The following is a 15,683-nucleotide window of genomic DNA, read 5'->3' on the forward strand; positions in this document are numbered from 1 at the left end:
GCAGCACTGCGCAGACGGCGGCCGCCGCTCGCTGCCCCAGGGAATGTGGGAGGAGGCGGCACCCAGGAGGCCAGACTGGACGCTTCCGGAGGGTTTCTGCCCGCTGGCCGCGGGGCTGGGGTCTGGCTGGCTCCGCCCGCCAGGGATCACGCGTGTGGTTCCGTCAAGCGTCTGAGAGGAACCAGGAGCAGCGCGTGGTTTGCCAGGACGGCCGACTTGCCCCATGAACGGCGAGGGGTGCCGACCGGTTTCTGAGAATTTTACGTAAACGGGCCTGCACGGAGGAGGCGGAGGAGGGCTGGTGCTGAGGGCAGAGCTGTGGACGCAGAGGCCGGTGGGGCTGCTGGCAGGGGCGCGGGGGGCCTGGGTCCCGGGGTGCGGCCGCCGCGCAGTGGGGCCTGAGCCGCTCGGGCTGCAGAGACAGAGCGCGGAGACACGCCGCATCCTCCGGAGCCTCGTGTCTGCTGGGGGGCCCTGCTGGACACGCACCCCTGCCTCGGGGCCCCCCTGCAGGGACGGGCCTGGGCGCCTGCGGCTGGCCCAGCCGCCTGGGGGCACGCAGCGTGCGGGGCCCCGTGCCCGGGTCAGTCACGCCGCGTCTCGCCTCTCCCTGATTCAGGGGCTCCTGAGGCGCGGCTTTCAACGCGGGGCCGCGCACGGGGCGACCCCTGGAGTTGCTGGGCCTGGTGTTCTGCACAGGGGAAGGACAAGAATTTCGGGGGCCGGGGGTGGACGGTTAGGGCTTGGGTTGTGAGCCCGGGTTTACGTTCGGAAATCCTGTCGCCCTGGTGCCCCGGCGTGGGGCCTTGCTCGGGAACGGGGCCACGGAGGCTGAGACCCTAGCCCCACCGACGGACGCCCTTATCAAAGGGGGGTCCGGACACGCGCAGGGGGACAAGGCCACGGGCCCGAAGGCAGACGGCGCGGAGACGCACCTACAAGCCCGAGCGGCCACCAGAAGCTCAGCCTGGAACAGACTGTCCCCCTGGCCCACGCGGCTCCTGGCTTCTAGAGGATTCCCTGCCCCCAGGGGTCCCTGGGCACGGACTCGGCACAGACGCCATCGGAGGTGACAGCCCCCCCACTCCCTGGCACGAGAGCCCCCAGCCACACACGCACCCCATGGGCCCCTCATCCCGGGAGGCTGGGCCGGGGGGTCCGTGTTACCAGAATGAAGCTGGGGCCTCCCTGTGCCCACCGGGAGCTCACAGGGACCCGCGAGCTGCATCCTGGCCTCCTCCGGTGCCTCCTCCCAGGAGCCTGGCTCACGGCCGTCCTCGCCACTGCCACCCGGACGCCTCAGCCGTGTGGGGTCTGCGCCTCCCCCCCTGCCCCTCCCCCACCCGCTGCCACCCAGACCCTGGTGGCCACAGCGCCACGGCCGGTGGGCGAGCCCTTGACGTGAACCCACATCCCTTTGCTGCACTCCCCCTCCGCTGGGGCTCCCGGCCGTGGCACCGCCTGCCCCTCGCGTGTAGGGAGGGGGGCACACGGAGCCTCCCCCGTGCCGCTCTCTGGCAGGCACTGTCCTCCCCGACTCGCCAGACGCTCCTGCTCCCGTCCACACACGCGTCCCGGTGCAGCCCACCGGCAGGACGAGCGCCCTGTGTTCCTGCCAGTCCTCGGTCCCACACAGCCCAGCCCCACGAGGGGTGGGACCCGCCCGGAGGGCGGCCAGGCCGGCTGGGTCGGAGACCGGACCGTGCGTCGTGTGGGGACCCAGAGCCCACAGGGACCAAGCCCGGCGCCCGGTTCCCGCCACGTCCAGGAGGTCAGGCCTGGGACGGGGTCCGGCACCCGTCCTTGAGGAGACGGGACGAGCCGGAGACGCGGGGTCCCACCGCAGGGCCCCCTTCGCCGCACGTCCCCCGGCAGGCCCGTGTGCGGACAGGCCTTTCCCACAGGCCCTTGACACACGCGGCACACGAGGAGCACTTCGGGACAGAAGCCTGCACGGCGGAGCGGTTTCGCAAGATAAAATATACACGTTTATTGGAAGGCGACGCGCGGGTACATTGCACAGGCCGGTCGTCGAGCCGGAAGCGGAGGTGGGGCGGGGGGCGGAGGTCTAAGGACGCGCCGCGGGCTCCGCGGGCCGGTCATTTCACCTGCGGACGACAGACGGCGTGAGAGACCTTCCCGCCACCCTGGGCTGGGCGCCCCGCCCCTCCGGCCCCGGCCCTGCGTTACCTTGAACAGCGTCACGGTGGTGCTGTAGAACACGCTGAGGAGGAAGAGGACGATGAAGGTGGACGTCATGGTGTTCAGGTTCTCGAAGCCCTCCTCCTCAGCGCTCACCTCTCCCTCTGCAGGGGACACAGCACGGAGGGGTCAGGCCGCGCCGCAGGGAGGCCCGGCCCCAGAGCCGCCCTTGGGCCCCGGCGAGGCTGCCCCTGGGGGCGGGCGGGGCGGGGACCCCGCGAGTGGGTGTGCGTGGCTCCCGACTGGTCCCACGGTCTCCTCGGCACTTGTTTCGGGCGGCCGAGGGCTCCTGGGCTCAGTCGGGAGGCATTGAAGCCAGGCGTGAGCTGGGCCCCGGGAGGCCGAGACAGGGGTCCGGCGGAGGCAGAGCACAGGCTCGGCAGAGCAAGGCCGACCCGAGCACCCTGTGTGGGAGCCGTGGGGGCGCAGAGAGCACAGCAGAGCAACACAGACGCAGGGGTGTGGCTGGGCAGCAGCGGGGCTTGGGGGGCGCCCTGCCAGGGCTGCCCGGGGGGAGAGCCAGGGAGCAGGGCCCTCTGCCGGCTCTGGTCTGGAGGGGGTGCTCTGCCCCTGGCCACCGAGGCCGGAGAGGCTGGCGGCGGGGGCCTGGCGTGTGTCTGGGCCCGAGGGGGAACCGCCTCATTTCCTACTGAGATTCCCACTCGCTGTCTCTCGGTCTTGGAGGGCATGGCCTCTGGGAGACCCCGTGTGGGGCCCTGGCCAGCTGTCTGCCCTGCCAGGCCTCGGGGACCAAGGGCTCAGATAGAACCCTGAGGCTCCAGGGAGGGTGACCCTGGGGTGGACTGGGGTGGACGGGCCGAGGACCCCCAGCGGGACCTGGAGCCCACTGGGCCCTTTGGGGCATCTGCAGCTCAGGTTCCCAAGGGTCCAGTGTGCAGGGAGGGTCTCGGAGGCAGCCCAGAGGGGGCCGTGCTGCTGTCGCAGAGGAGGTCCCACTTGGACCCTTGCCCCTCTCTGCCCACCAGGTCTGTACCCCGTCACGCCTGCTCCTGGGGGCCTCATTTCCCACTGTTTCCAGGGCTGGGTGTTTGCAGGGGCTCTCCACTCAGACCAGGCCCTCCGTAGTCACCCCTGCAAGGAGAAGCCTCCAGGAACAGTCTCCCTGCCTCTGGGGCCGATGTCCAGGCCCTGGGGCTTTGTCAGAAGCAGCCCGGCCCCATTCACCTGTGGGCACTGGGGTTCTGCTGCCTTCAAGAGCCTGGGCATGGGCGGGGACTTCCCTTGGCCCTAGGCCTGGGAATGGTGGCCGCAGCGAGTCCAGACCTTCAAGCTGAGACAGAGGGACAAGCAGAGCTTGGGTACGAAGCCTGCAGAAAGTGACACGGCCGGACAGGGCAGCAGTTCCTGACAGAGGGACCCCGGGTGTGCAAGGGCTGGCACCTGCGTGTGCAGGTGTGTATACGTGTGCACACGCGTGCCTGTACGTGTCTGTGTGTGCCTGTACGTGCAGACGTGTGTCCATGTATGTGTGACTGTGTGGGCACGTGTCCTTGTTTCTTTGTATGCACACGCCTGTGCGTGTCTGCGTGTGGATAAGTGAGCACGTTGGTGCATGTGTGTACCCGTGTGCAGCTGTCTGTGTGCATGTGTGTCCACACGCTGTGACTGTGTGCGCATGTGTATAAATGAGCGCGTGCGTCTGTATGTGTCCATGCGTGTGGGTGCACGTGCACACGTGTGTGTCCGTGTGTGTCCATACACACGTGTCTCTGCGTGTGTCCGTGTGTCTACATGCAGGTGCGTCCATGTCTACATCCACGCGTGTGCATCATGTCTGTGTGTGCAGGTGTGTGTGTGTTGCACACTCGTGGTCGTGGGAGCGGCTACAGGAGCGGTGAGCGTGGCCTCGGTCTGCAAGGAGCACAGGCTCTTCCAGAGGCTGGGTGGGGGCAGGGACGGTGGTGGAGGGTGGGCTGGGGGCGGGGACAGCACGGCTGTGGCCCCGGCAGGTGAGAGCATCGCTTACTCAGGAGGAGTGTCTTTTGAATGGATGTTTTTATTTCTGATTTTGATAAAAGGTCACACGTTGCCCCATTGACAAGGTTAGTGGACACACACGCACACACAGCGATGGGTCAGCCAGGGGCTGCGGATCCACCGGCCGGGATCCAGCGGCCCAGCGGTCAGTAGCAGGTGCTGGCCGTGTCAGACAAGACCAGGGACACGTTGTAGAGGGTGGGTTTACCGGTGGACTTGTCCACGCTCCTCTCGGTCACCATGTGGGGCAGGGCCTCATGGCCTACTACACAGGTGTAGGTCTCCCCAGCGCTCCAGTCCTCCTCGCTCACGGTCAGGGTGCTGTGCACGAAGTAGAGGCCGGGGGCTTGGGGCTCGGGCGTCGGAGCACTGGTCACGTAGGTGTTGGGGGGCACGGGCTGCCCCTTCTGCAGCCATTGCACGAACACGTCTGGGGGAGAGAAGCCCTTCACCAGGCAGGTGACCGAGGCCGACTCCCGCAGGCTCAGCTGCTCCCGGCTCGGCGGCAGGACGTACACAGACGGCATTTGCTTGGGGACCCCTGTGGGAGGAAAGGCAGGGTGAGCTCGGGCCGGGGCCGCTGGGGAGAGAGCCCCAGAGGCCATGGGAGAGTCCCGCGGCAGAAGGGGCGCGGGCCCTACCCTTGGGCCTGGAGATGGTCTTCTTCAGTGGCGAGGGCAGATCCGTGTGGGTCACCGTGCAGGTGAACTGCTCCCCTGACTCCCAATCCTCCACACACACCGTGGCCTCCCCCGTGGCGCTGAAGGTGATGTTGGGGTGGCTCTCAGAGATGTTCGTGTGCGTTTTCAGAGGCTCGCCGTTCTGGCGGGTCCAGGAGATGGTCAGGCTGTCGTAGGTGGCCAGGTCTGTGACCAGGCAGGACAGCCTGGCCGACTTGGTGAGGAAGATGCTGGCGAAGGAGGGCGGGATGGCGAAGATGCCGATGCCCACGGCCGAATCTAGAGCAGGAGAGCGTTTGTGTCAGCGACGGGCCGGACGTGCGGTCAGGCAAAGGCGGGGATCTTCCCCAGAGAACACAGGATGAGTTCACACGGAGCCGTCCTGAGCCCCAGGGACCCACTGGAGAGGGACGCTGGGCCCCTACCTCCCAGCCCTTGGCCGCTCCGGGAAGCCAAGGCTCAGGGGGTGGCCAGCTGGAGGGGACACCCGCGCACGCGAGGGATCCCAAGCCCACGGGGCTGCCCCGGGGCCGAGCACTCACTGGAGGTGCACACGGAGGACACGTTCTTCTCGGAGGTCACTCCGCTGTGCTCCACTTGGCAGGTGAACACGCTCTGGCTGAGCCAGGCGCTCTCGGTGATGGTCAGCATGCTGAGCACCCTGTAGGTCACTGTCCCGGACACTTTCCCATCAGCCTCCACGTTGCCAGTGTCGATGCCAGACGCGAGCTGCTTTCCGTCACGAAACCAGGACACGGAGATCTGCTTGGGGCTGAAGCCTCTGGCCTGGCACAGGAGCTGGGACGTGCGCTGGCCGTTGCCAGAGAAGGCGTCGCGGGGCGGGATGAAGACGGTCACGTTGGGGGGCAGTTCTACGGTCGCTGTAGGGAGGGGACCAGGCTTCAGGCCCCTGGCCTGCCCCCGCCCACCCAGCCGCGGGAGGAGGGCCCGGCTCTCACCTGGGATGGGCACTTTCACGGATTTGTTACCCTTGGTGTGCTTGACCATGCAAGTGAGGTAGTCCTCGGAGTTCTGGAGGACATCCACGGAGGGCAGGAACACCTGAGAGGTGGCCACATACTTGCCCTCTCTCAGAACCGAAGGGAAGTTCTTGACGTCCCGGCTGCCGACCTCACTGTCGTTCTTGTAGGTCCAGGAGAAGGTGATGGCGTCGGGCAGGAAGTCCCCGGCCAGACAGCCCATGGCCACCAGGGTCTCATCGGACTGGAAACTCTCACAGGTGATGAGGGGGAAGAGGTTTGGAGGGGATGGGTTCTCTGAGGACCACAGAGGGACAGGAGACGAGTGAGAAGGTGTCTTCTCCCCACACTCCGCCAGGCGAGCCAGAGCCAGCCCCATGGCCCCCTCATCCCACTGCCACGAGGGCTGGCCTCACAGCCTTCCCAGCCTTGACCAACGGTGCAGCGGGCGGCTGGGCTGAGGCCGAGTCCAGCCGGGAAAGGGGGGTTCAACGCCCCCCGCCCAGCTGCAGAAGCCTAGCTCTGGACTTGTGGGAAGCTGGGGTCTTTGTGGCCTCTCGAGCACTATGGTACCCTGGCTCCCAGCTCCGGATGGCTCCGCCAGCGCTGCTTTCCCTCTGAGACACGGGAGCCAGGCTGCTGTGCTCAACCCCAAGCCCCACGAGCCGTCTGTGATGCAGACAGCATGGAGGGGAGCCCCTGGCCAGCGCAGCTAGGGTCAGGGGACCGTGTGTATGTGACAACTTGGGCCCGCACGTGGCCCATTGCAGTTGAATCCAGCCCAAACTAGGACATCAAGCTCCTCTGAGCCAAGACAGCTCAGCCAGTCCACTTTGGCTGGACCAGCTCAGTGACCCTGTTTAATCAGGCCAATGCATCCAGCTCAGCCCAGCCCAGCCCAGATCAGCCCCGTTCAGCCCAGCCTAGCTCACCCAGCCTGGTTGAGCTCAGCCCATCTCAATGTAGCTTAGACCAGCCCAGCCCAGCTCACCCAGCCCTGTTCAGCCCAGCTCAGCCCAGCTTAGCTCAACTCACCCAGCCTGGGTCAGCTCAGCCCAGCCCAGCCCAGCTCACCCAGTTCAGTTCAGCTCAGCCCAGCTCACGCAGCCTGGTTCAGCCCAGCTCATCCCAGGTCAGCTCAGCCCAGCCCAGCTCAGCCCAGCTCAGCCAGCCCAGTTCAGCCCAGCTCACCCAGCCTGGTTCAGCCCAGCTCATCCCAGCTCGGATCAGCCCAGCCCAGCTCAGCCCAGCTCAGCCAGCCTGGGTCAGCTCAGCCCAGCTCAGTCCAGCTCAGCCCAGCCCAGCTCAGCCCAGCTCAGCCAGCCTGGGTCAGCTCAGCCCAGCTCAGCCCAGCTCAGTCCAGCTCAGCCCAGCCCAGCCCAGCTCAGCCAGCCTGGGTCCGCTCAGCCCAGCTCAGCCCAGCTCAGTCCAGCTCAGCCCAGCCCAGCCCAGCTCAGCCAGCCTGGGTCAGCTCAGCCCAGCTCAGCCCAGCTCAGTCCAGCTCAGCCCAGCCCAGCCCAGCTCAGTCAGCCTGGGTCAGCTCAGCCCAGCCCAGCCGAGCCCAGCTCACCCAGCCCGGTTCAGCTCAGCCCAGCCCACCCAGCTCACCCAGCCTGGGTCCGCTCAGCCCAGCCCAGCTCACCCAGCCTGGGTCTGCTCAGCTCAGCCCAGCTCAGCCCAGCTCAGCCCAGCTCAGCCCAGCTCACCCAGCCTGGGTCCGCTCAGTCCAGCTCAGCCCAGCTCAGCCCAGCTCAGCCAGCCCAGTTCAGCCCAGCTCAGCCCAGCTCACCCAGCCTGGTCCTGCCCAGCCCAGCCCAGCCCAGCTCACCCAGCCCGGTTCAGCCCAGCCCAGCTCACCCAGCCTGGTTCAGCTCAGCCCAGCCCAGCCCAGCTCACCCAGCCTGGTTCAGCCCAGCTCATCCCAGCTCGGCTCAGCCCAGCCCAGCTCAGCCCAGCTCAGCCAGCCTGGGTCAGCTCAGCCCAGCTCAGCCCAGCTCAGTCCAGCTCAGCCCAGCCCAGCCCAGCTCAGCCCAGCTCAGTCCAGCTCAGCCCAGCCCAGCCCAGCTCAGTCAGCCTGGGTCAGCTCAGCCCAGCCCAGCCGAGCCCAGCTCAGCCCAGCCCGGCCCAGCCCAGCCTGGTTCAGCTCAGCCCAGCCCACCCAGCTCACCCAGCCTGGGTCTGCTCAGCCCAGCCCAGCTCAGCCCAGCCCAGCCCAGCCCAGCCCAGCTCACCCAGCCTGGGTCTGCTCAGCCCAGCCCAGCTCAGCCCAGCCCAGCCCAGCCCAGCCCAGCTCACCCAGCCTGGGTCCGCTCAGCTCAGCCCAGCTCAGCCCAGCTCAGCCCAGCTCACCCAGCCTGGGTCCGCTCAGTCCAGCTCAGCCCAGCCCAGCCCAGCTCACCCAGCCCGGTTCAGCCCAGCCCAGCTCAGCCTAGCTCAGGCCAGCTCAGCCCAGCTTACCCAGCCTGGTTCAGCTCAGCCCAGCCCAGCCCAACTCACCCAGCCTGGTTCAGCCCAACTCAGCTCAGCCCAGCTCAGCCAGCCCAGTTCAGCCCAGCTCACCCAGCCTGGTTCAGCCCAGCTCATCCCAGCTCGGCTCAGCCCAGCCCAGCTCAGCCCAGCTCAGCCAGCCTGGGTCAGCTCAGCCCAGCTCAGCCCAGCTCAGCCCAGCTCAGTCCAGCTCAGCCCAGCTCAGCCAGCCTGGGTCAGCTCAGCCCAGCTCAGCCCAGCCCAGCCCAGCTCAGTCAGCCTGGGTCAGCTCAGCCCAGCCCAGCCAAGCCCAGCTCACCCAGCCTGGTTCAGCTCAGCCCAGCCCACCCAGCTCACCCAGCCTGGGTCCGCTCAGTCCAGCTCAGCCCAGCTCAGCCCAGCCCAGCCCAGCCCAGCCCAGCTCACCCAGCCCGGTTCGGCCCAGCCCAGCTCACCCAGCCTGGTTCAGCTCAGCCCAGCCCAGCCCAGCTCACCCAGCCTGGTTCAGCCCAACTCAGCTCAGCCCAGCTCAGCCAGCCCAGCCCAGCCCAGCCCAGCTCAGCCAGCCTGGGTCAGCTCAGCTCAGCTCAAGCCAGCCCAGCCCAGCTCACCCAGCCTGGTTCAGCCCAGCCCAGCTCAGTCCAGCTCAGCCCAGCTCACCCAGCCCGGTTCAGCCCAGCCCAGCTCAGCCCAGCTCAGGCCAGCTCAGCCCAGCTTACCCAGCCTGGTTCAGCTCAGCCCAGCCCAGCCCAACTCACCCAGCCTGGTTCAGCCCAACTCAGCTCAGCCCAGCTCAGCCAGCCCAGTTCAGCCCAGCTCACCCAGCCTGGTTCAGCCCAGCTCATCCCAGCTCGGCTCAGCCCAGCCCAGCTCAGCCCAGCTCAGCCAGCCTGGGTCAGCTCAGCCCAGCTCAGCCCAGCTCAGTCCAGCTCAGCCCAGCCCAGCCCAGCTCAGCCCAGCTCAGTCCAGCTCAGCCCAGCCCAGCCCAGCTCAGTCAGCCTGGGTCAGCTCAGCCCAGCCCAGCCGAGCCCAGCTCAGCCCAGCCCGGCCCAGCCCAGCCTGGTTCAGCTCAGCCCAGCCCACCCAGCTCACCCAGCCTGGGTCCGCTCAGTCCAGCTCAGCCCAGCTCAGCCCAGCCCAGCCCAGCCCAGCCCAGCTCACCCAGCCCGGTTCAGCCCAGCCCAGCTCACCCAGCCTGGTTCAGCCCAACTCAGCTCAGCCCAGCTCAGCCAGCCCAGCCCAGCCCAGCCCAGCCCAGCCCAGCTCAGCCAGCCTGGGTCAGCTCAGCTCAGCTCAAGCCAGCCCAGCCCAGCTCACCCAGCCTGGTTCAGCCCAGCCCAGCTCAGTCCAGCTCAGCCCAGCTCACCCAGCCCGGTTCAGCCCAGCCCAGCTCACCCAGCCTGGGTCCGCTCAGCTCAGCTCAGCCCAGCTCACCCAGCCCGGTTCAGCCCAGCCCAGTCCAGCCCAGCTCACCCAGCCTGGTTCAGCCCAGCCCAGCTCACCCAGCCTGGGTCCGCTCAGCCCAGCTCAGGCCAGCTCAGCCAGCCTGGTTCAGCCCAGCCCAGCTTACCCAGCCCGGTTCCGCCCAGCCCAGCTCAGCCCAGCTCAGTCCAGCTCAGCCCAGCTCAGCCCAGCCCAGCTCAGTCCAGCACAGACCAGCCCAGCTCAGCCCAGAAGTGCCAGTTCAATCTGGCTTGGTCCAGCTTAGCTGAAGACCGCTTTGGCCAGCCCAGTGTAGTCCTGGGTCCTGCAGTCCCAGAAAGTCCCGTCCCGGGACGGGCTAGAAAATTTCAGAGCTCCGGATCTGCGTGCCTTTCAGCTAAAGCCAGCTCACCCAGGCATGCAGTCCCGACGGGCCTGGCTCTGGGTCCGCGCCTTCTGGTGCTTACCCTTGCCTGTTCCACAGCTGCGTGTCCTTGTGGATTTTCCACTAGGACCCCCTATTTTGTCGTGACCCCAGGCCAGGCTGGCACTTGGTGCCCAAGCACTAGCAGTCACTCCGTCAGTGTCCTGGGTAAAATGCTTCCTGGCCAGTTAAGATTCTCCAGGACACGTTGTGAGGACGGAGGCGCGTTCAGTGTCCCCAGTGGAAAGCCTGCGTCCCCGCTCCGGAGCAGGGAGTGCCGCTTCTGGGCTGAGAGAGGGGCGCTCGACGCCCCCCGCCCGGCCTGCACCCTCCTGGGCGCTCGCCTGAGCTGACCTCCTGCCTTCGGAGTCTAAAGGAGGCCCCCCACTTTAGCTAAGTTTCCTCTAAATAAAAGCATCACTACGTAGGGCCAGAAACAAGTCTGAACTGAGTCTGCACTTCTCATTCTGCTCTTTGTCAGAAAGCCCCTCGCGGCGGTCGGCCGGCCGTGGCCCCGCACCCAGGGCCGCGTTTACAACCGAAAGTCTAAGTGGGACTCCCGTGCTAGAGCGTCTGAGCCGTAGGGATCCACAGCCAAGAAGCCACGGGGAGCCCTTCCAGCAGTGTCCTTGAAACCGTCTTTAGAGAAAGTCAAACGGGGAGACCAGACGCTGGTCGCAGGGACCCCTACCAATGAACGTCATTGTAAAGACTGACCCTCACCCCCAGAAGCCAAAACAGGAAATACGAACTTCTCTCTTACCAGCTGGGTCTCTGGTCACTGTGGGGGTCTTGGGAGAATTCCTCCAAATCCATTAAAATCGGGCGGTTGGTGCACAGGCGGTTGGCCTGGCGGCAGAAGCCATGAGTGCCTGCCCCCAGCCACGGCGGGCCCGGGAGACCCCCAGCCACGGCGGGCCCGGGGAGACCCCCAGCCACGGCGGGCTGGGGGGCCAGGCGGGCCCTCCGCGGGGCCTCATCAGGCGGGAGCCGGCAGAGTTCCTTTCTGATTCGAGACCTGACCGAGCTTCCTCTTAGTCCAACAAGAACGCGCTTCACTGAAACCACTCAGGACAATCACTCGTTTCCTCTAAAATTTGTCCCACAGGAATGCTTGGAAACAGGTCTGCGAACAGGCTGCCGGGAAGGCCACCTCCTCAGGGTACCTCAGTGCCTCTCCCTCACAAAGAGAAAGTCTTAGAACACGGACACAGAGATCGCAAAACCCCCTTGGGGGCACCGGAGGGCGGTTTGGGGTCAAGGACCAGGAACCACTGATTCAGAAAACCCTACACGAACACGCTGCAAACCGTCCCTGAGACCAGCTGAATTTCCCCAACGTCTTACTTTGGAAATGAGTATCATTCAGACGTTGGTGAGCTAAGACCGAGAGATTAAATTCGGAAAGTCAAAAAAGGAAGCCTCGGCTCCGGCCAGGTCTCGGGCTTATTTTAGGAAAAATGCAAATCGCGCAGGTGTTGTTTTGCAGGAGGCCACGCTGGCCCCTCGGGGCTGGGCAAAACCACCTGAAAACCACTTCTGCTAACCGCAAACGATGAATTTGCAAGTGTGTTTTCTTGCTTCCTAAAATAGACGGTCCCAGCGACCTGCTTCCTGCCACCTGCGGGGGCCTGCCCGGCCGGCCCTGCCCCCACTGCCCCTTCCTGAATCGCTGAATTAAACACAAAATAAACTTCATTGATCATCGTCAAAACTCAGCTGTGACGGGGGCCACCTTCTCGTATCAACTCCAGAAAGATAAGATTCTGGCACGTTAATCGCCTGATACAATTAAAAAGTCTAACTTGAAAATCTCCAACATTTTAAAGTCACCGTTTTTCAGCCATTTCTCTCAGGAGCCCTTCAAGGATGTCCTGTCCTTCTGTGTTGAGAGCGCATACGCTTAGCAGGAGCAAGCCACGCTCGCCTGGAGGCTGACCGCGCAGAGCCCAGCTCCCTGGGCCCCAGACCTGCCCCTCAGTGTCCCTCCCTGCCCGGACGGCTCTGTCCCCGTGTGCCCGACCAGGAATCCTAAACAGCCCAGCCCCCGAACCGCACTCCTGGTTCCCAGCACAGTCTCCCACCACACGCTCCACCCGTAGCCCCCCCTGTCCTGCACACACGGCCGGCCGTGCACGTTCCTAGCCGACCCCAGGATTCTAAAGCGCCGGGGGGCCCTGCGGCCGTGGGGGTCCCGGCCCACCCGTGGCCGGCCCAGCCTCCAGCCCCCTCTTCAGGGGCTCAGGTCCCGCACAGGGCCTGCCGGCAGGATTCTAGTTTTAGAACGCGGCACTGGAAAAATCAAGAGGCGTGGAAGTCCCCAAATCGCCTGGTCCTCGTCCCCTCCCGGCCAGCCTGTCCCTGGGGGGCCTGTCCCAAGGACCGGCCATCGGTGCTCAGAAAACCCCACAGAAAGGAGCAGAAAATAAAGGCCATGGCAGGGCCAGTCTTACCTGAGGACACGGTGACTGAGGTCCCCTGGCCCCAGTAGTCCATACCGTAGTAGTCACAGTGGTGAAGTCGCCGTCCGCACCCCACCAAAACCCCGGGGACCCGGCCCGGCCTCGCCCTGGCTCAGAGGCTGGCGCGGTCTCCGGGCCCCACAGAAGCCGATTGTCCAAGTCACCCCCCACTGCCCCTGAGACCCCACAGAAGCCAGGGCACTGAGCACCTGGGCCGCCCAGCTACAAGCCCCTAACTGGGACTCAGGTCCAATCTGCCCCAAGGGCCGCGGAGACCCCGAGTCCACCGATCGCACCACAGTCACTGTGGCCCCCAAGACTACTCGAACAGACCAGCCAAAGGAGCCCCTTGCCTCTGAGTGCAGACGTCCTCAGGGCACGGTGGTCACCAGGTCCCCGTTCCTGTCCCCGTCCTGGCCTCCAGAAACCCCAACAGCCTGATCCCCCCAAGTGTGGCCAGAGTGGGGAGGCTGAGGACCCACCTGAGGACACGGTGACCAGGGTCCCCTGGCCCCAGTAGTCAAGCCAGTTGTCACAATGTGACAACCGTGCGGGAACTCCGGACAAGAAGTCGGGCCCGGCTAGAGCCTCAGACCTCAAACCCCAGCCAGTGGGGCCGACAGAGCAGCCCAGGAGGCAAGGGAGGCTGAGGGCCAGGATGGCGGGGAGCCGCTGGCCGCCAGCCCCTTCCCTTCCCCTGGTCCTCCCAGGTCCCAGACCCAGACAGCCTCATTTTCTCCCCCAAATGCGGCAAAAAGCCCCAGAGAGAGAGGAGAGAGGGGCTGGGAAGACTCACCTGAGGAGACGGTGACCAGGGTCCCCTGGCCCCAGTATTCAAAGTAGTCACATTGCCAAAGGCCCCGTTAGGGGGTGTACAAAAACCTCGGCCCCGCCTGGCCGCCTGGCCAGTGGACGCACCCCGGACGCAGAGCCCGCTCTGCCAGCCCCGCTCCCCACCCCACAGAAAGGCCCCCCAAGCCGCAGAGGCAGTCCCCGCTAGACCGGGCCCCACAGACCCTGGGGGTCTCGGGAACCTTCTGCTCCAGGGCTGGGACGAAGGGCCGGAGGGAAGCCGTCTTACCTGAGGACACGGTGACCAGGGTCCCCTGGCCCCAGTAACCAAAAGCGTCGCACAGGGACACGGTCCCTGCTTCTCCCCCAACAGAAACCCTCCCGGCCCTCGCCGTCCACCTCGGAGCCTGAGGACGCAGCCCGCGCCGCCGGCTCCCCCGCCCCCAGATGCACCCCCAGGGCCAGAGCGAGGCAGGGAGGGTTGCAGTTACCTGAGGAGACGGTCACCAGGGTGCCCTGGCCCCAGACGTCCAAGTAGTCATGGCCACACTGGCGCAGCCGCCCAGACCCCGCACACAGAAAGCCGGGCCCCTCGCTTCCCCTTCCCGCCAACGCCTGCGCCTGGGGCGTCCGTCTGCCTAGCCCTCAGCCTGGTCGCCACCCGGGGGCTCTGCCAGCTCTGAGTCCAGTCCCCGCGGGGCCGGGACCCAGTGGGGACCTTGCGGTCCCGCAGGGCCCCAGGCTGGACCTTGGGCTCAGAGCTGCGGCCGGCCCCAGGTGCCTGGCCCTGGGCCCACAGAGCTGCTACCACGGTGACTCACGGAGGAGACGGTGACCAGGGTGCCTTGGCCCCAGTAAACCCGATCCCAGGAGCACAGCCTCTGCCCGGCTGCGCCTCCCGTACAAAACCTCACTTGACCTCCTAGCGCCCTTGACCACCCCCCCCCCCCCAGTGGAGACAGCAGCGCGCTTGCCCTCAGGGTGGGTAGCAGACTCAGCCAAAGGAGACGGTGACCCGTGCGCCCCGGCCCCAGGTGCCCAAGTGAGCATCTGCACAGTGCGCTGGGCTGTGCGGGGGCCCACAGGACCCCCCGCCCAGCCAAGGTCCCCAGGGAGCCGCAGGGGCCGGAAAGCCTGCTGTCGGCTGGAAGCAATGGCCCGCCCCGTTGCCCCCACACCGTCCCTCCTGCCCCCAGAGCGCTGGCCCGGCATTTGATGTCCTTCCTGGCACCTGACTCGCGTTGGTCCTGAGGTCACGGTCTCCCCGCACAGCCTTGCAATGGCCATCACGACTCGGGGCCCAGGGTTGCGCGCCCTGCCCGGCCCCGACTAAGCTCCCATCCCCTCCCCTGGTATCCAGGCTGCTGCGCACACCACGCCTCCTCCAGCCTGTCGATGACCCAGGCCGTCCCCGTGGTTACCTCATGTCCACTTGCAAAGTCCCTTCGCCTTCTGAGGCAGCTAAGAACCCCTCCCCCAGGTTTCCTGGGCTCCCCCCCCCCCCGCCGCCGCCTGGCGGGTGTGCTGGGACCGGGGCAGGGGTGGGGGGGCTCCGCTGCTGGAGCGTTCCCCTGCGGGGTTTCTGTAGGGTTGTGAGTCACTGTGGCCCCAGTTAGCACTGTGGTTCCTGGCTCAGCCGAAACCCCAAGGACCCTACGGCAGGAGGGGGAGGGGGGGAAGCACAGACCCCCATCCTCCGGCCATTCCTGACTCAGCGGCACACAAGTGGCCGGCAGTAACAATAATAGAATATTAGAGGCTTTCCTGTGTCCGTTTTCCTTTTATCTTTCAGAGATAAGAGTGGACCCAGGGCTGTGCCCACAGGTCACTTGCCTCCTGGCCACGTGGTCCAAGAAGGCTGGTGGCTGCCGCCGGCAGGGCCACATGCAGGTCCATGGCCAATCCCCAGCCGGGCGCCAGGGGCCCGCCCGAGGGTCGGCCCATGAGGCCACTTTCCCTCTGGCCACGTCTGTGGACCCGGGGGCAGCCACCTCGGGAACTCTGCCTGCTCACTGTCCCCACGAACCGGCTGCTGGGGCCCAGGGCTGTGCTGGTTTGCCGGGGCTGTGGCTCCTGGAGGAGGGTTCCCAGCTCTGCACGTCCATGGCTGGGGGCGGGCTCAGGGGGCAGGGCACAACGGTCCACAGGGGCCGTGTCCCCACCTCTGGGGCTGCTCTCCCCTGACCGCATGTGTCAGACCTGGGCTGGGCGCTGGGACCCACAGGTTCACCGGCTGTGGCCTTCACGGGGGCGGAGA

At 66.4% G+C, this 15,683-nt stretch overlaps 3 gene segments (V, D, J or C); all 3 read right to left on the bottom strand.

Moving 5' to 3' along the window:
- Positions 1-13,185, bottom strand: part of LOC308346154 (immunoglobulin gamma-1 heavy chain-like) — a 59,493-nt gene extending 46,308 nt beyond the window's left edge. The window contains exon 1 of the C gene segment in view: positions 13,117-13,185.
- The window catches only part of LOC308346153 (Ig alpha-1 chain C region-like), a 121,406-nt gene extending 107,934 nt beyond the window's left edge, over positions 1-13,472 (bottom strand). The window contains exon 1 of the C gene segment in view: positions 13,431-13,472.
- Positions 1,969-10,578, bottom strand: LOC308346151 (immunoglobulin heavy constant mu-like). The segment is given in 7 exons: positions 10,216-10,578; positions 5,840-6,157; positions 5,423-5,761; positions 4,842-5,159; positions 4,409-4,741; positions 2,191-2,306; positions 1,969-2,108 (listed from the first exon to the last, which is right to left on the bottom strand).
- Positions 13,473-15,683: the final 2,211 nt, after the last annotated feature.

The sequence above is a fragment of the Martes martes genome, assembly GCF_963455335.1.
Source record: "Martes martes genome assembly, chromosome: 7".
In the NCBI taxonomy this organism is placed as follows: domain Eukaryota; kingdom Metazoa; phylum Chordata; class Mammalia; order Carnivora; family Mustelidae; genus Martes; species Martes martes.